This window comes from Rhinoderma darwinii, chromosome 2 (assembly GCF_050947455.1).
Source record: "Rhinoderma darwinii isolate aRhiDar2 chromosome 2, aRhiDar2.hap1, whole genome shotgun sequence".
In the NCBI taxonomy this organism is placed as follows: Eukaryota; Metazoa; Chordata; class Amphibia; order Anura; family Rhinodermatidae; genus Rhinoderma; species Rhinoderma darwinii.
This window is the reverse complement of record NC_134688.1, coordinates 405,163,655-405,182,551: the sequence shown is the minus strand read 5'-3', so window position 1 is coordinate 405,182,551 and position 18,897 is coordinate 405,163,655. Positions and strand designations below refer to the sequence as shown.

Below are 18,897 nucleotides of genomic sequence, written 5' to 3'. Positions count from 1 at the left end.
GCATCGGCGTTTGCAGGTAAATCGATGTAGCTACTTACCTGCAAACGCTGATGCTGCTGCAGAATCAACTGTAGCCTCTGGTGTCGATGTGTCCGACACGATGCAGGACCTGTGAGTGATGTCACAGATCTGCACTGCCAGAAGCTGGGCGTTCTGAAGAGAAGTGGATGATACTTCTCATCAGAACGCCCAGCTAGTAAAAGTAGTAAACACGCCCCGATGTACGCACATAATACACGCCCAGTTGTACTTTTACTTTTCAACACGCCCAGTTGTACTTTTGCAAGCCTCATTTGCATAAATACAAAAATGGCCATAACTTGGCCAAAAATGCTCGTTTTTTAAAAATAAAAACGTTACTGTAATCTACATTGCAGCGCCTATCTGCTGCAATAGCAGATAGGGGTTGCAAAATCTGGTGACAGAGCCTCTTTAAGTTCTTTAAAATGTAACTAATGGGCTGATTATTCTTTCAGCAGACTAAACGACTTCCTGTGATGTGTGTAGGCGACAGATACTGTACATCTTAAGAAAAACGACAAGAAAAACTATCAAAGAAGCCTTTAAAATGTTTTTATCCTCTTAAAAAAAAAATGCAGTTAAAATACCTGAAATATGTTAACAAAATACACATTTAATTGAAATTTTTATCTTTTTTCAATCCCTGACACAAGAAAAGAACGATTAAAATCTGTGTGATGAGAATTTTAATATTATATGACTTGCGTATGCCTATTATGGTGACCTTGACATTGAATTAACTTACAGTACAGACATTTCCAGCAATTTCGGTTTTTTGCTAATAAACCATGTTCGAGGGTTCATCGGCTTAAAGTAAAGCTTGAGGCTTGGCCATCAAATTAAAAAAAGAGAATGCTCCAGTGGGCCCCAAGCCACTCAGCCACTCATTTCTGAGACCCTTGTCAATTATTTCACTTTATTAGAAAATGTTTTAGAACGGTTCTGGAAAAGATTCTGAAAACATTGTAGCTCAACAGACAGCCAAGAAGTTAAAGGGGTTGTCCACTTTGTACAATACCTCCATGTTCGAGAGGTCCATTGACAATAAGCAGATCACAAATTGTCCCCATGGAGGGAACCCCAGCGATCAGCTGTAATCTGTAAAAATTCCAGGCAAAAAGTGCTTAATTTCCCTGCAGTGCCACCACAGGGGAAATTAAGCATTACATAGTACACATTTAAATCAAAGAGTTGTCTGTGTAATACAGGACAGAACAGAACAGAACAGAACAGAACAGAACAGAACAGAACGAGAGAGAGAGAGAGAGAGAGAGAGAGAGAGAGAGAGAGAGAGAGAGAGAGAGAGAGAGAGAGAGACACACACACAGAGAGAGAGACACACACAGAGAGAGAGACACACACAGAGAGAGAGACAGAGAGAGAGAGAGACACACAGAGAGAGAGACAGAGAGAGAGAGACAGAAGAGAGAGACAGAGAGAGAGAGAGACACAGAGAGAGAGAGAGACACAGAGAGAGAGAGAGACTCTTTGTAATTGCTCTCTATTCTGGCCAAGAGATGAAGATCCTGAATATGGGACCTCTCTATTAACACAGAATTCCATAATAGGTAGATACAACAGTAGAGCACAAGCTACAAAACATGGTGATTGACTTTTATGAACAATGTGTTGATAAACTCTCCCTAATATAGATGTTACCTGTCAAAGAGGAGATTTCCTGTTTCAGAGACTACTGATTATATGCTCTAAAGCTGGCCATGCACATTAGATTAAGTCCTGGCACCATATTGCTGATTAGTCATACGAACGATCTGACCATCAACAGACTGACCTGGGAGATCAGGGTCAAGGTTGAAAAAAATTTGCAGTTTAAAAAAAAAAAGAAAAAAAAAAAAAAAGAAGGGGGGGGGGGGGCAAATAATTGGCCCAGCATTCAGACGACTGGCCGGAACTTTGACTAATGACATTTTTGGCAGACAACGTTTGGTCATTGGCCATTGTGAAGAATTGTTTGCCTAAAGTGTTCAAACAATGACTGTCCGAAATGGTCAACATAGGCCATTTCAACAGACTCATGTATATAGGTAGTTTAAAACTATGAGATCTGTGTTAAGGTCCCCATACACGGCCCTACGTAGGCCATGTAAACGAGCGCCCATCAACAAGACAGCTCATTGATCGTTACTACGATCGCTCGTCGCCATATATTTCTATCATGTCGGCAGCACGTCTCCCTGTTTACATAGGGAGATGTGCTGCAGACAATGATAATATTTTAGGCAGCTAAAACGATACAGTGTTTGCTCGTTCATCGGCTGATTGGTCAATGATCGGAAACAAGCGTTCTGCCCAATAATTGGCCCGTGTAAAAAGGCCTTTACTCACAGGAGTTTGTCACGATCATATATATCTTTATACTGACCAGTACTCATAGTGACAAGCAGTACAGTGATATTACTTTGGCAGGAAGTCTATACTTTACTTAGCAATCTTATTTAAAATGGACATTCGAAAACTGGAATTATTTAGAACATCATAAACTTTTCTTTGTATTTATTTATTCATTAGGAGACCTAGAGACTCTATAATCAGTGGGCCAAATATGTTCTCGCCCATGTGGAGATCTGGATGCGTCACCCACATTCCGATGAAGATACTTGTGTGTTGATGCATGTGCTCTAGCTATCTATCTATCTACACACATACACGGGGTGCATAAGTAGGTATACAGTTTATATAGTATTTTATAGAATAAGTACAATCTCTTTCATCTGGAAATTGGCAACCCTCTCTATTTACATATTGCTATATTCTAGTTTTTACACTCAAGCACACTTTGGCACAAAGTACTTTCTTGGCATGCTTCTTTTATGAACTGAATCACGTTATGAACCGTGCGTGGTTTTCTTGAATACACTTATCTTTGATAACTACCCAAAAGAAAAAGTAATTCGGGGTAAAGGCAGGTTATCATGGTGATCGTTCAACCGGACCTAGTCTACTTATCCACCTATTGGATAATTTTTTGTCAAGAAAATTACACATTGCTAAAGCACAGTGAGGAGGGCTCAATCTTGCTGGAAATAGAGGTCTTAATTTTCCGTTGTATTGTAGAAGATGGGTCCAATTACTCCTTTACATGAAAGTACTGCCCAAACTGTAACCCCAGGTTAATTAAACTGTTCTTTAATTGTTGAAAGGGGGTTTTCAGTTGTGCCTAATAACATCTGAAAGTTTGAAGTTGGCTTCATCGGACCAAGTTATTTTTCTAATAATGCCATCTCCTTGTGTTTCTTCATTCAAGATTACACAGAAAATCAGCTGATCAAAAAAAAAAAAAAAAAAATGGAAAATAAAAAAAAAGGGAAAATTATTATCCCTCCAAATAATGATGCAAAAAATAATAAGGGTGAGGGGAGAGTGTTTTTTTCTTTTGTTCATTGAGTTGAGAGAACAAGAAAAACAATTATTTATTAAAAGTTACGTTTTACTATGTCATTTTTTGGATCAGCTGATTTCTGTGATTTCTTTTTTGACTACATAATCACGGACTATACTTTTGGCCTGCTAAAGCTGCTATATTTTTTTGGTTCTGTAAACATCATTCAAAATTGCCTCACAAATTTGTAATTAGATTGTTTGAAAAATCTCCCCCTGTCTATCTACTTATGCACCCCCTGTATAAATTTTAGTCCCATCTTACCAGAGAACCTTCTTCCATGTGTTTTGCGATTCTGCCAGATTTTGCTTGGCAAACTCAAAATGTGCTTTTTTTTATATTTTTCTTTAAACTATGACTTTTCTCTGGCCTCTCTTCCATAAGGCTCTACTCTGTGGAGCGTACGGCTTATAGTGGTCCTACGGACAGATACTTCCATCTGCGCTATGAATCTTTGGAGCTCCTTCAGTGGTATCATTTGTTGAATCTCTGATTAATGCCCTTCTAGCCTGGTCTGTGAGTTTTAGTGGGCGGCCTTCTCTGGTCTGGTTTAGTTGTGCCATCTTCTTTCTATTTTCTTATAATGTATTTAATGATACTCCGTGGGTTGTTCAAAGTTTGGGATATTTGTTTTATTTTTTACAATCTAACCCGGATTTATACTTCCCCCACAACTTTGTATCTGACCTGTTTGGAGAGCTCCTTGATCTTTATATTGATTGCTTAGTGGTGTTGTAGAATCAGTGGCCTTTCAGAACAGGTATATTTATACGGACAGATCATGTGACACTTATTGTATGTACACAGGTCGATCTTATTCAACTAATTATGTGACTTCTGAAGTTAATTGGTTTCACCAGGGGTTACATAGCAAAGCGGGTGAATACATATGCACTCACAACAATTCAGTGCGTTGCAGAAGTCCATTGTCTAAATTTCAGTCTAATATATTTTGAACGAGTGTTCCAACAGACACTCACGCCAGGAAATTTATCCAGATCCTAATCTGGAGATTTTATATCGATATACACTACCGTTCAAAAGTTTGGGGTCACCCAGACAATTTTGTGTTTTCCATGAAAACTCACACTTCTATTTATCAAATGAGTTGAAAAATGACTAGAAAATATAGTCAGGACATTGACAAGGTTAACAATGATGATTTTTATTTCAAATAATAATTTTTTCCTTCAAACTTTGCTGCAAATGGAGCATTCTTTGACGAAAGCAATTACAGCATTGTAGACCTTTGGCATTCTAGCTGTTAATTTGCTGAGGTAGTCGGGAGAAATTTCACCCCATGCTTCCAGAAGCCCCTCCCACAAGTTGGATTGGCTTGATGGGCACTTCTTGCGTACCATACGGTCAAGCTGCTCCCACAACAGCTCTATGGGGTTGAGATCTGGTGACTGCGCTGGCCACTCCTAGTTCTTGCATAATTTGGAGGTGTGCTTTGGGTCATTGTCCTGTTGTAGGATGAAATTGGCTCCATTCAAGCACTGTCCACAGGGTATGGCATGGCGTTGCAAAATGGAGTGATAGCCTTCCTTATTCAAAATCCCTTTTACCTTGTACAAATCTCCCACTTTACCAGCACCAAAGCAACCCCAGACCATCACATTACCTCCACCATGCTAGACAGATGGCGTCAGGCACTCTTCCAGCATCTTTTCAGTTGTTTTGCGTCTCACAAATGTTCTTCTGTGTGATCCAAACACCTCAAACTTCGATTCGTCTGTCCATAAAAAATTTTTCCAATCTTCCTCTGTCCAATGTCTGTGTGCTTTTGCCCATATTAATATCTTTTCCTTTTATTAGCCAGTCTCAGATATGGCTTTTCCTTTGCCACTCTGCCCTGAAAGCCAGCATCCCGGAGTCGCCTCTTCACTGTAGACGTTGACACTGGCGTTTTGCGGGTACTATTTAATGAAGCTGCCAGTTGAAGACCTGTGAGGCGTCTATTTCTCAAACTAGAGACTCTAAAGTACTTGTCTTGTTGCTCAGTTGTGCAGCGGGGCCTCCCACTTCTCTTTCTTCTCTGGTTAGAGCCTGTTGGTGTTGTCCTCTGAAGGGAGTAGTACACACCGTTGTAGGAAATCTTCAGTTTCTTGGCAATTTCTCGCATGGAATAGCCTTAATTTCTAAGAACAAGAATAGACTGTCGAGTTTCACATGAAAGCTCTCTTTTTCTAGCCATTTTGAGAGTTTAATCGAACCCACAAATGTAATGCTCCAGATTCTCAACTAGCTCAAAGGAAGGTCAGTTTTATAGCTCCTCAAAACTGTTTACAGCGGTGCTAACATAATTGCACAAGGGTTTTCAAGTGTTTTCTAATCATCCATTAGCCTTCTAACACAGTTAGCAAACACAATGTACCATTAGAACACTGGAGTGATGGTTGCTGGAAATGGGCCTCTTTACACCTATGTAGATATTGCATTAAAAACCAGATGTTTGCAGCTAGAATAGTCATTTAGCACATTAACAATGTATAGAGTATTTCTGATTAATTTAATGTTATCTTCATTGAAAAAAACTGTGCTTTTCTTGCAAAAATAAGGAGATTTCTAAGTGACCCTAAACTTTTGAACGGTAGTGTATATCAGAGAGAAGTAGACACACATACATTGCTTGTATGTTCAAATATACTCCTGAGGTTTATTGCCAAAATCAATTACAATAATATCATTCAAAAGGTGTGTAGGCTTGAGGTTAACCAATAATATGATAATAACTCGGATTCAGCCAATCACATACAATGAGAATATTTTATATTGAGCCAATCACAGACATACAATACATTTTAAATGTAATACTATAATTCTTTATTATATGCTTACATCGGTTTTTCAGCTGGTTTATGTGGCCTCTAAATGGAATACAATAGTTTGTTCTTCTAAGATGGGGGACCTATATTCACATACATATGAGAATATAAGGATAGAGAGAAATAGTTGCAAGTGTGATAACTTTACGTCTGGGTGTTCAGCCAGACTGCTATTTACTAGCTTTGTCAAGGTTATGCAAAGAAAATTCAAAGACTACATATATTTCTGAAATAGAAGGGGGTGGGGCCCCCCACCCCCTTCTATTTCAGAAATATATGTAGTCTTTGAATTTTCTTTGCATTACAGGTGGAATAGAATCCGGCCTGCTTGATAATTTGCCAGGTCCATTACATAAAATCAAATTTAAAATCCATTTTAATTCCAAATTGTAACATAACAAAAACAGGAAAAACACTGAGGGGATTGAATACTTTTGCAAGGGACTGTATATTTATAAATATATACATTTATATAGTATAAATAAATTGCTATATATTTTTTTATTTTTAACTAATAATGTGGTCCTAAAAGGGGCAAGACTATGAACTAAAGGAGATAGTTTTATTTTAGACTTTAATGGCCTTTAATGAGTTCGAGATAGTCTTTATAAATCAGGCAAAGTACACACACTATAATATATATATATATATATATATATATACACACACACACACACACACACACACACACACACACACCCTTCTCAATGAATTAGAATATCATCAGAAAGTTTAATTAATTTCAGTAATTCAATTCAAAGGTGAAACTCATATTATATAGATTCATTACACACAGAGTGATCCATTTCCAGCATTTTTTTAATTTAACCCATTCGCGTACCCAGATGTGCCATTATGTCCGGGTGCGGGGGGTTATGTTTGAAGCGCGCTCCATATGCTGCGGGTGTCCGCTCTATTTTACAGAGGACACCCGGGACTAAGAGCCGGGAGCAGCGATCGCGCTGTTCCTGGCTGTTTAACCCCTCAAATTCTGCGGTCAATCGTGACCGCAGTATCTGAGGCGGTGAAAAGAGGGGGCGGCCCGCTCCGACAGCTCATCGGGGGTGACGGGGGTTGTTATGTCAAACCAGGGGCCTAATGAAGGCCCCCAGGGCTGCCTTCACTCTGCCTCTGTTAAGCCCTGCCTGCGGCAGGGCGTAACAGGTGCCTGTGAGAATGACGAAATACTGCAATAGTATTCTAGTCCCCTAGGGAGGCTAAAATGGTCAAATATAAAAAAAAACTATATATTTGGTATTACCGTAATCGTATTGAGCCACAGAATAAAGATAAGTTGTTGTTTTTACCGCACGGTGAAAGCCGTAAAAACGAAATCCAAAAAACAATTAAGGAATCACAGTTTTTTCCAACTTCAGCCCACAAAAGAATTTATTTTCAGTTTCCCATTACATTATACGGTACTTTAAAATGGTACTAAAAGAAACAACTCCTCCCGCAAAAAATAAGCCCTCACTACTCTATTAAAGTAAAAATAAAAAAAGTTATGGCTCTTGGATAGCGGGGAGTGAAAAACTAAAATGAAAAATCAAAAAATGGCTTCGTCCCGAAGGGGTTAATGTTGAAGATTATGTTTTAATAGTTAATAAAAATCCTAAATTTAGTCTCTCCAAAAATTTGAATATTGGGTAAAAGTTGAAGATTGTAGACTCATGGTGTCACACTCTAATCAGCCGATCACCACAAAACACCTGCAAAGGTTTCCTAAGCCTTTAAAAAAGGACTAGTCTGTTGCTCAGTGGTCTAAAGTCCTGTTTTCAGATGGAAGTAAATTTTGCATTTCATTTGGAAATCAAGGACCCAGAGTCTGGAGGAAGAGTGGAGAGGCATCAATCCAAGTTGCTTGCGGTCCAGTGTGAAGTTTCCACAGTCCGTGATGGTTTGGGGAGCCAGGTCATCTGCGTTATCTGTCCACTGTGTTATATCAAGTCCAGAGTCAGCGCAGCCGTCTACCAGGAACTTTTAGAGCACTTCATGCTTCCCTCTGCTGACAAGCTTTATGGAGATGCTGATTTCATTTTCCAGCAGGACTTGGCACCTGCCCGCACTGCCAAAAGCACCAATACCTGGTTTAATAACCACAGTATCACTGTGCTTGATTGGCCAGCAAACTCGCCTGACCTAAAACCCATAGAGAATCTATAGGGTATTGTCAAGAGGAAGATGAGACACGAGACCCAACAATGCAGACCAGATGAAGGCCACTATCAAAGCAACCTGGGCTTCCATAACACCTCAGCAGTGCCACAGGCTGATCGCCTCCATGCCACGCCACATTGATGCAGTAACTCATGCAAAAGGAGCCCCGACCAAGTATTGAGTGCATATACTGTATATACTTTTTAGTAGGCTAACATTTCGGTATGAATTATTTTTTTTAAATTGGGCTTATATAATATTCTAATTTTCTGAGACACTAAATTTTGGGTTTTCATTAACTGTTTGCCATAATCGTCAACATTAAAAGAAAAAAATGCTGGAAATGGATCACTCTGTGTGTAATAAATCTATATAGTATAGGAGTTACACTTTTTGAATTGAATTACTGAAATAAATTAACTTTTTGATGATATTCTAATTAATGGAGGACTGATATATATATATATATATATATATTTATATTTTCATACACACACACACAATTATTTATAATTGTCTGAGACTCTGCGAATGGGAAATTCTCTGTAATCCCCAAAAGGTCAAAACCGTAGTGAGAAAAATTGCAATGTACGTAGATACATTACCTAAGATACTACATAATGTATTTATGGGTTTACATCAGAGATCTCTCACAATAAGAGCTGCATTATTTATTGTCCCATGGGAACTGACAATTCCCAACATACCAGACTGCCAATAGGAAGCTACTAGAAATGAAGTCACTGCTCCTTATTGACATACGATAGATGATTAGTATCTTACAATTCCAGCCATTTTGATTTCCCAGTAGAGAACAAGACCTCCCCAGTATCAAGGGCGCTAAACCGGTGTCAAGGGAGCTGAACAAATAAAATCCGCAGATTCACAATATGATGCCACAAAACTGATGTTTCATAACTGTATGTACCAGGTCTCTATTCAAATCGGGAGCTCTGAATTTCTGTTTACATTTCCTTCTACCTAGGCCCCCCCTCTGAGGTAGCGAAGAACAGTTTTACTCATATTTACATTCTAGTCATGTGATTTTCTATTTGTCTATGTAATTCACATGTAATTTAAGATCTGTAAACCACTAGGATTGTACATTTTCTATCAGTAGAAAATAGTTCAAAGAATCTAAGAAACATCTTAATTATAAAGGTATAAGATCTCATAAAAAAAGGTTTTATGTGGACAGCTTAAAAAAATCTGATTAAAAACAGAAGTTCACAAGTGACATTGACATACATGAGGACATTCCAACATGACTGATACGAATACTACTCTACTATTGAAGCTTTCCAGGCAAATAGGATAATTGCCAGTCAAAAGGTCTTTTGGTTCGAAAAGAATACAGCTGATCAATCCATTATAATGCTCTTTAAATTTGGCCAAGCATCTGATCCCTATGGAGTTAGAATGAATGACCATGGCTATTAGATTAACCATCAGTCTATGTAAAGTGTAAATCTCTAAGCCGACCATACACATTACATAGCTGTTGGCCGACAGCTATCACTCCTGACTCAAAAAACAAGCACCGTCCAGAAAGCCAAAACTGGCAGGTTCAGTTGACATTAATCCAACGTGGAAAGTCAGTTTAAGAAAAAGGATAGTGTTATAGGCAATATAGGGTCATATACGGCTGATTTCTCAATGTAAGTTATCTTTGGCATGAGACATCTAGCTCCGGAATATCACAAAAATAGTAGAACCGGTCCCATATAAACTATCCAAGTCATTCAAGGATAAAGTGGACACAGGATAAAGATGACCCTTTTCCATTTTCACCTTCGCATCATACTGATGACCAGTTTTCATCATTAGTCTAATGCCCAATATCAATTGCAATATTGTAGCTTACACGTAAACCCTAAATGGATTGTCCAGTCTAATGTAAATAAAAAATCATTACTGTATAATGAAAAGTTATGCAACTTCACTACTTTTGAAGATCTGATCATTGCTTGTTCAAACTCACTTCTGAAGCGAAATCCCCAACCCCGTGGCCGGGGATTCCGCTACAGGAGAAGTGAGTGACTACACAGGCCATATATGGACACAGTGACGTCACTAACTTCAGAAGCGGAATCCCCGACCCTGTGGCTGGGAATTCCTTTCCAGGAGAAGTCAGTGAGTAAACTGTCCATATATGGACATTGAAGTCAGTGACTTCTCCTGGAAGGGGGGGGGGATGGGTGCAGCCAACGGGGGCTGGGTGGCATTACCAACAGGGGGCTGTGTGGCATTACCAACAGGGGACTGGGTGACTACCTACAGGGGGCAGGGTGGCATTACCTACAGGGGGCTGTATGGCATTACCTACAGGGGGCAGGGTGGCATTACCAACAGGGGGCAGGGTGGCATTGCCAACAGGGGGCTGTGTGGCATTGCCAACAGGGGGCTGTGTGGCATTGCCAACAGGGGGCTGGGTGGCATTACCTACAGGGGGCAGGGTGGCATTACCTACAGGGGGCAGGGTGGCATTACCTGCAGGGGGCAGGGTGGCATTACCTGCAGGGGGCAGGGTGGCATTACCTGCAGGGGGCTGGGTGGCATTACCTGCAGGGGGCTGGGTGGCATTACCTGCAGGGGGCTGGGTGGCATTACCTGCAGGGGGCTGGGTGGCATTACCTGCAGGGGGCTGGGTGGCATTACCTGCAGGGGGCTGGGTGGCATTACCTGCAGGGGGCTGTGTGTGGCAACAAATTTAAATGAAATTCATCCGATTTTAAAACGGACAGGGAAAAAAAACGGATGCAAAACGGGTCAAAATCGGCCGTTAATAACGGCAACACGGCCCGGAACGGAATCGGAACGGATGCAAAACGGCTGGGGAAAACTGCCGATTTTATCGGCCGTCACTTGGACCCTGTCGTGTGAATGAGGCGTTAGAAAGTTATGTTATATAGTGACTGAACTTTAGTTCCATAAGACAACCTTTTTAAATCTCAAGTATTCCAGGTAACAGATCACCTAGACCTTGTATGTGTTCAGCAGTTTCATGTACCAACAAGTCTCCATCTGTCATACTTTGCAAATAAGTAGTGTATTTGTCAACATGGAAGAAGTGCTACCTTACAAGATGCCACTTCAAGCCTGATTAAATTCTAATCGATCCCACACATTTTTAACGTTAAGATATCTACACACTTATGACTTCATAGGGGGATCAATAGTGCCTGGGAGGTGCCGAAATCAAATTGGCATGGACATTGAGGCACCTCAATTTTTGGCTTGGCTGTCACACTTAGGCGAAATTCACACGAACGTGTACCTTTTGAACGTGCAAAAAACGCAGCGTTTCTTCCGCGTTGCAGTTCCGTGTATCATAAGTGTTTTGCGCGTGGCTGCGTGATTTTGGCGCATATGGCATTGTTATGACACTCTGTTTTTATGTTTAGAAACAGAAATGAAGGAGGTGCATTATTTTTTGCCTTCATGTCTTGAAATGTTCTGCGAATCCCGCGCAGCACACGGAAGTGCGTCCGTGTGCCGCGCGTTATTTTCACGCACCCATTGACTTCAATGGGTGCGTGATGCGTGAAAACCGCTTCAGTATAGGACATGTCGTGAGTTTTACGCAGAAAATCACGGACTGTCTGAACGTCCCCATTAAGTTACATAGGTCCGTGCGACGTATCACGGACGTGAACTACGCTCGTGTAAATAAGGCCTTAAAAGGATGTACGCAGCTTCTAACGAGGTCATCCAAAATAAAGCAATATTTATCATGGGGTAACGGGCTATTAACAAAGAAGTGCAGCTTATAGTAGGGATGCAAGTCTTGTCAAGACAGATCAATAACTGTCCCTGATAGAATATATAAGCCCTCGATCGGAAGAACCTACTCAAGAAAGCTGAAACAGCTGGGAAGAGAACAGGCAGTCGCCCCTAAGGGTATGTGCACACACACTAATTACGTCCGTAATTGACGGACGTATTTCGGCCGCAAGTACCGGACCGAACACAGTGCAGGGAGCCGGGCTCCTAGCATCATACTTATATACGATGCTCGGAGTCCCTGCCTCTCTGCAGGACAACTGTCCCGTACTGTAATCATGTTTTCAGTACGGGACAGCAGTTCCACGGAGAGACAGGGACTCCTAGCGTCGTACATAACTATGATGCTAGGAGCCCGGCTCCCTGCACTGTGTTCGGTCCGGTACTTGCGGCCGAAATACGTCCGTTAATTACGGACGTAATTAGTGTGTGTGCACATACCCTAAGTCTTTGACACACTGCCCTGTTTATTTCTCAGCTCCTTCTACTATCCACCAATCTACCAGTCTGCATCATCCTACATGTCCGGTTACTCCTCCCCAATCATATGATTGAATAAGTTAGTGCCCTTTACGAGGATACATGCTAGTTTCCTAGGACAACATACGCTGTTGAGTGGGTTCCTGAAGGCTCACAGGCGTATTTTCCGCTGAGACTGGGACTGTTGCTGGTCTAAAAGGGTTAAGGTAAAAAGTTAGATAGTTTAGAGGGGGGGGTCCCTCCGTCCCTCCCTCCTTTTTCGTGCCTTTTTTGTGCAGGGTGTCAGCTATTTTGAGGTGGGCGGAGGGTTGGGAAAGGGGGCGGGGGTGTTTTAGGTTAACTCAAGAAGGTATATTGGTTCCCTTCCCCACCTCACTTGCCTGTTTGGCTGAAATTTTCCCGCCCTCCCTCCCTGTTGTTGGTGCGGTGCGGTTTTGTTCTATAGTTTTTGCATTTTATTTGTGATTTGTTTATTTTGCTGTTCTTGCTTTTAAACAAACAAAAAAAAATAAATAATAAAAAATAAATATATTTATACACACACACACACACACACACACACACAGTGTTCCAAATTATTATGCATACTGGATTTAAGTGTCAAACATTTAATTATTTGTTTTTCAATTAAACTCATGGATGGTATTGTGTCTTAGGGCTCTTTGGATCATTGTAATCAATCTCAGACACCTGTTACCATTAGTTTGCCAGGTGTGCCCAATCAAAGGAAAACTACTTAATAAGGACGTTCCACATTATTAAGCAGGCCACAGGTTTCAAGCAATATGGGAAAGAAAAAGAAAACGTAGGCGTGATCATCGTACTGTGAAAAGATTTGTGGCCGATTCAGAGCAAAGACAGGTTCGTTCAGATAAAGGCATAATGAGGAAGGTTTCTGCCAGACAAATTAATAGGATTAGGAGAGCAGCTGCTAAAATGCCATTGCAAAGCAGCAAACAGGTATTTGAAGCCGCTGGTGCCTCTGGAGTCCCGCGAACCTCAAGCTGTAGGATCCTCAAGAGGTTTGCAAGTGTGCATAAAGCGATTATTCGGCCACCCCTAAACAATGCTGACAAGCAGAAACGGTTGTAGTGGGCTTAGAAATACATGAAGACTAATTTTCAAACCGTGTTGTTTATTGATGAGTGCCGTGCAACCCTGCATGGTCCAGATGGATGGAGTAGTGGATGGTTGGTGAATGGCCACCATGTCCCAACAAGGCTGCGACGTCAGCAAGGAGGTGGCGGAGTCATGTTTTAGGCTGGAATCATGGGGAGAGAGCTGGTAGGCCCCTTTAGGGTCCCTGACGGTGTGACAATGACCTCTGCAAAGTACATAGAGTTTATGACTGACCACTTTCTTCCGTGGTACAAAAAGAAGAACCGTGCCTTCCGTAGCAAAATTATCTTCATGCATGACAATGCACCATCTCATGCTGCAAAGAATACCTCTGTGTCATTGGCTGCTATGGGCATAAAAAAGGAGAGAAACTCATGGTGTGGCCCCCATGTTCCCCTGACCTCAACCCTATTGAGAACCTTTGGAGCATCCTCAAGCAAAATACCTATGAGGGTGGGAGGCAGTTCACATCAAAACAGAAGCTCTAGGAGGCTATTCTGACATCCTGCAAAGATATTCAAGCAGAAACTGTCCAAATACTCACAGATTCAATGGATGCAAGAATTGTGAAGGTGATATCAAAGAAGGGGTCCTATGTTAACATGTAACTTGGCCTGTTCAGTTTTTTTTTTTGATTGAAAGAGCTTTTGATTTCTGTAAATATGACCTCCTGATGCTGCAAATTCAACAAATTACCATTTTAGTTCTCTTTACAACCTTTAAAATGTTTTGATCTCTGTTGTGCATAATAATTTGAAACCATGCATTTTGGGTTTTTTACTTCTAAAAAAAAAAAAATCTGTTATTAGATTTGTTCAATAAAATTTGCATTATACTCCAACGGTTGATGGCTTGAAGATTATACTGACTGTCATTTGCATCGACTATTTAGGAAAATCAGCGAAAAATAACATTTGCATAATAATTTGGAACGCGGTATATATATATATATATATATATATATATATATAAATAAAACAGCATAGGACGTAGTAATGGCACCAGGACTCCAAGATAGATGACAAAAAGGGTGGATGTATTCACCTCAAAGCACAGCAACGTTTCGGTTCAACAAGAACCTTTCTCAAGCTATGTTGAACCGAAACGTTGCTGTGCTTTGAGGTGAATAAATCCACCCTGTTTTTCATCTATCTTAGAGTCCTGGTGCCGTTACTACGTCCTATGCTGTTTTCTATCTAAAAAGAAGGGGAATTGATTCATCCCCTGGTGACGAGCACATGGCCTGATTTCTTGGATCTGTGGAGTGCTGTGTTTACTTGCTTCTGCTCCGTATATATATATATATATATATATAAAAAAACACATTACATTTATATTATTAAAAAAAAAAAAAAAAAAGGATTATTCACTGAATCATAATTTGGTTGTATTTGACTGATGTTTATATTTCCATGTACTGATAGTTTGTTTCTTTCTGCCATTCTGGTTGTTGGGGTTTTATTTTGTTGTATGATTTGTTTGGTCACAGCTGGCGGTATTTTAAGGGGTATTTACCTACATGTACTTGGGATAGGCAGGCATACGGATTTTCACTGACCTCTGTTAGGGTATGTTCACACACACAGTCAAAAACGCCTGAAAATCAGGAGCTGTTTTCCCTTGAAAACAGCTCCGTATTTTCAGACGTATTTTAAGCCACTCGCGATTTTCGCTGCGTTTATGGACGTTTTTGGAGCTTTTTTTCAATAGAGTCAATGAAAAACAGCTCCAAAAAGGTCCCAAGAAGTGGCCTGCACTTCTTTTTCACGTCCGTTTTTCAAAACTCCCACGTAAAAAAAACCAAAACGTCCCGTAGTAACAGAACGCCATTTTTCCCATTGAAATCAATGGTCAGATGTTTGGAGGCGCTCGGGTCCCGAATTTTTGGCCGTTTACGGCCCGAAAAACGGAAGAAAATAGGCCGTGTGGACAGATCCTTAAGGTCATTTAGAGTTGGTATTTTTGATAAAAGTTAATAACAGGTTATTTAAATAATTATTCAAATTAATAAAGCTGTGGCCGACCCCCGAGTCAACCCCACTTTCTTAGAAGTCATGTGTCGGTGTTTAATTATTAAAGGGTTACTTTATTTTAGCTAGACTACCTGTGGTTTTAAGTAATTCATATGCATACAGTCACGTGGAAGCCAATAAGTTGTCAAAGACATGAAAACTAGTAATTATTTCATTTAGATAAATTATAACAAAAACAAATACAGATGTTGAAACAAAGGATAAAACAATTACAGACAAACAAACATACAATCAAACATATAATAGCATAACCATCTGACCATAAGAGCTCAAATCTAAAGAATGCAACACGGTGTGCATTATTGCGGCAGGCTAGACGGAGAAGTACACAACTGACAGGGAGCCTCTTAGCAAAATCAGAAATTGGCCGCCTTCAAGGCAGGAGAACTTGGATTATGTTTGTCCTCTCCCCTTCCCATTCTTGCAGGAAGATGGTGTGATCCTTGGACCTATTTCCCACTTTCTTCTTTGCTTATGTTGCAATATTTAGGAAAGTGATACCCTTTACAAGTTCAAGCTGGATGGAAGCAACCTAAACTGTATGCCACATTTCTAAAGAGCCCCATAACTGCCACAGGGAGGTCATTAAAAGCCCAGCCTTAAGGTCCTCATTGACCCATCAGCATTCCAAGTGCTACCATATGTTGCCTCCATGAGGTACTATATTCTCCCCTAGAAGCATTAATATGGCATGCTTTAGAGCATGGCATGATTATTTTTCCCTCATGGATTCATACTGTGTACCTCCTTATGAAATCAGAAAAACACTAAGGGCTCATTCACATGAACGGGAGTCTCGTCCGTGTGACGGCCATTAAAATAACAGCCGTCACACGGACCCAAGTATTTCAATGGGGCCGTTCACAAGCCGTTGTTTCAACAGAGCGTGTGAACGGCCCGTTGAAAAATAGGACATGTCCTATTTTACTGCGTGTCACGCATCCCTCCAGACTATAGTCTATGGGGGATCCGTGACAACGCGTCCCGCACAGGTCCACCTCGGACATGGAAAACTGCAGTTTTTCACGTCTGAGGTGGGCTACGTTCGTGTAAATGTAGCCTAAAGCATAATATAGGCCCATAGCAGTCAATGGGCGCCGTACTATAGATCTGTACAACATGGATCCATAATTTGGAGGGGTGAATAAACCCTTCGTCATAGAACAAGCTAACGGATGGCCCGTGTCACTAAAATTAATAAGATTGCTACCTGACTAGTGTCATCACTGCAGTATATAAAAGCATAACCAGTGGTATATACTTTTTTGGAATTAGCATTAATTATATAGGATAAAAATAATTTCAAATATAAAAAAAACGTTTTACTTGTCTGATCCATGAACAATTGCGATGGATTCCCTGGGGAATAATTATCCCTTAATCAATCACGGACTATGGGGGCTCCGTGACCCACTTCCAAGGGTGAATGAATCAGAAACAGCTATAGATGTGGGCTCTTTAGAACAGACATACATTGCAGTATTCCCTGTGAAGAACTACAGTGAAGCTCTTGGTGGATTACCAGAGAGGAGCTGTCACTGGGTACTTGATGTTATGTGGGAAGGCAGTGTCGCTCCCACCTCCCTCACAATTCAACAAGAGAATTACTGGCCGTGAGAGAGCAGAGCTGACACTGTCATATATCATCCTCTCTACAAGAGCTGAACTGCACATGAATCTTTCCTCCCACTTATGTATTACTGCGGATGCTGAACAAGAGGATGGCATGCCAGGGCAAGCCAGCAATACACAGCATAAGACATGCTGAAAAACAATAAAACAGAGGGCACACTCACTAGACCCACCGCCAAGCACGGCTACCCTGGAATGGTCTGCCAAATTTTTCCAGTGCGGAAAAGTATTGCCGGGGACATCAGATGTTTTATCATTTTATTTTACATGATCTTTAGACCTATTTGAAAAACTGCATGTTAAATGCTCTTGATTACTACAATAAAGCTTATAGAGATGTAACGCCCCATAATAAAAATCAAAATGGGACCACACCACGCGTTTATCCCAGTAACAATACCCTCCTACTAACCATGCCAGCTAAAAAGAAAAATAAGCTGGGACCCTTCGGTCATGTGGGTCTTCTCTTGTAGGGAACGGAGGGTGGTGCCAACAAGAGCTGGCGCCTCTTTTCTTAGCAGCCAGGGACTACCACTATTTTTTTCATATTTATTAACTTTAAGTGAGAAGTTTAAAAACATCTTGATACCTATGATTCAAATAGCACGTCCTGATTATTTTATTATATAGTAGTATCATATTTAAGGGGTTGTCCACTTTGAACAACCTCCTACCACTGTGACTACCGGATTATGGAGGACCCTAGGGACTGCGATCAGCTGTTATTGCCGGAAGAGCTGCAAGGCATCAAATTATTTCCTCTACAATGCATTTTACAAGAAACAGTGGAAATGATCCAGCGCTGAGTCCAATGGTAATTAAAAAGGAATCGAGGTTCCCATCTTTATTGGAGTAGTATGAATAAAATAGAAGGGAGACGCAGTCCCAAGAGAAAAAATACGAGCGGGCAACTGTGGCTAGCACACAGTTGCCCGCTCGTATTTTTTCTCTTGGGACTGCGTCTCCCTTCTATTTTATTCATACTACTCCAATAAAGATGGGAACCTCGATTCCTTTTTAATTACCATTGGACTCAGCGCTGGATCATTTCCACTGTTTCTTCTATTGCATACCGCCAGCCGTAGCGGGGATCCGAGCAGCAAGTCAGGAGACGCAACAAGCCGGTGAGCTGGAGGTTTCCTCCCTTTGCTATTCAATGCATTTTACACTTTGAATCAACGGGCATGCGTATAATTCGTGAATTTCAGTTGTCCTTCAGAGTGGGAGCTAATAGAGGGCAATGCAATCCTAATGCTAGGGGGAAGAGGTCTTAGTAAATATTAATTTATTTGGGATTTGAAGGGAGGAGAGGTAGTTAGACCAAATCGACTGGTCTCCAAACTGACGTTTTTCTTTAACGTGAGAAGCAGATTCAATGTGAAAGTCAATAGGTTATAGAGATGGGCATAATACTCCTGGCAGCTATTAATGTATTAGCTGCCAT

The 18,897-nt window shown here is 40.8% G+C and overlaps 1 protein-coding gene across 2 annotated transcripts in view; it reads right to left on the bottom strand.

The window, feature by feature from the left end:
* Positions 1–18,897, bottom strand: part of STX1A (syntaxin 1A) — a 129,258-nt gene that overhangs the window by 50,124 nt on the left and 60,237 nt on the right. The gene's annotated exons all lie outside the window — the stretch shown is intronic.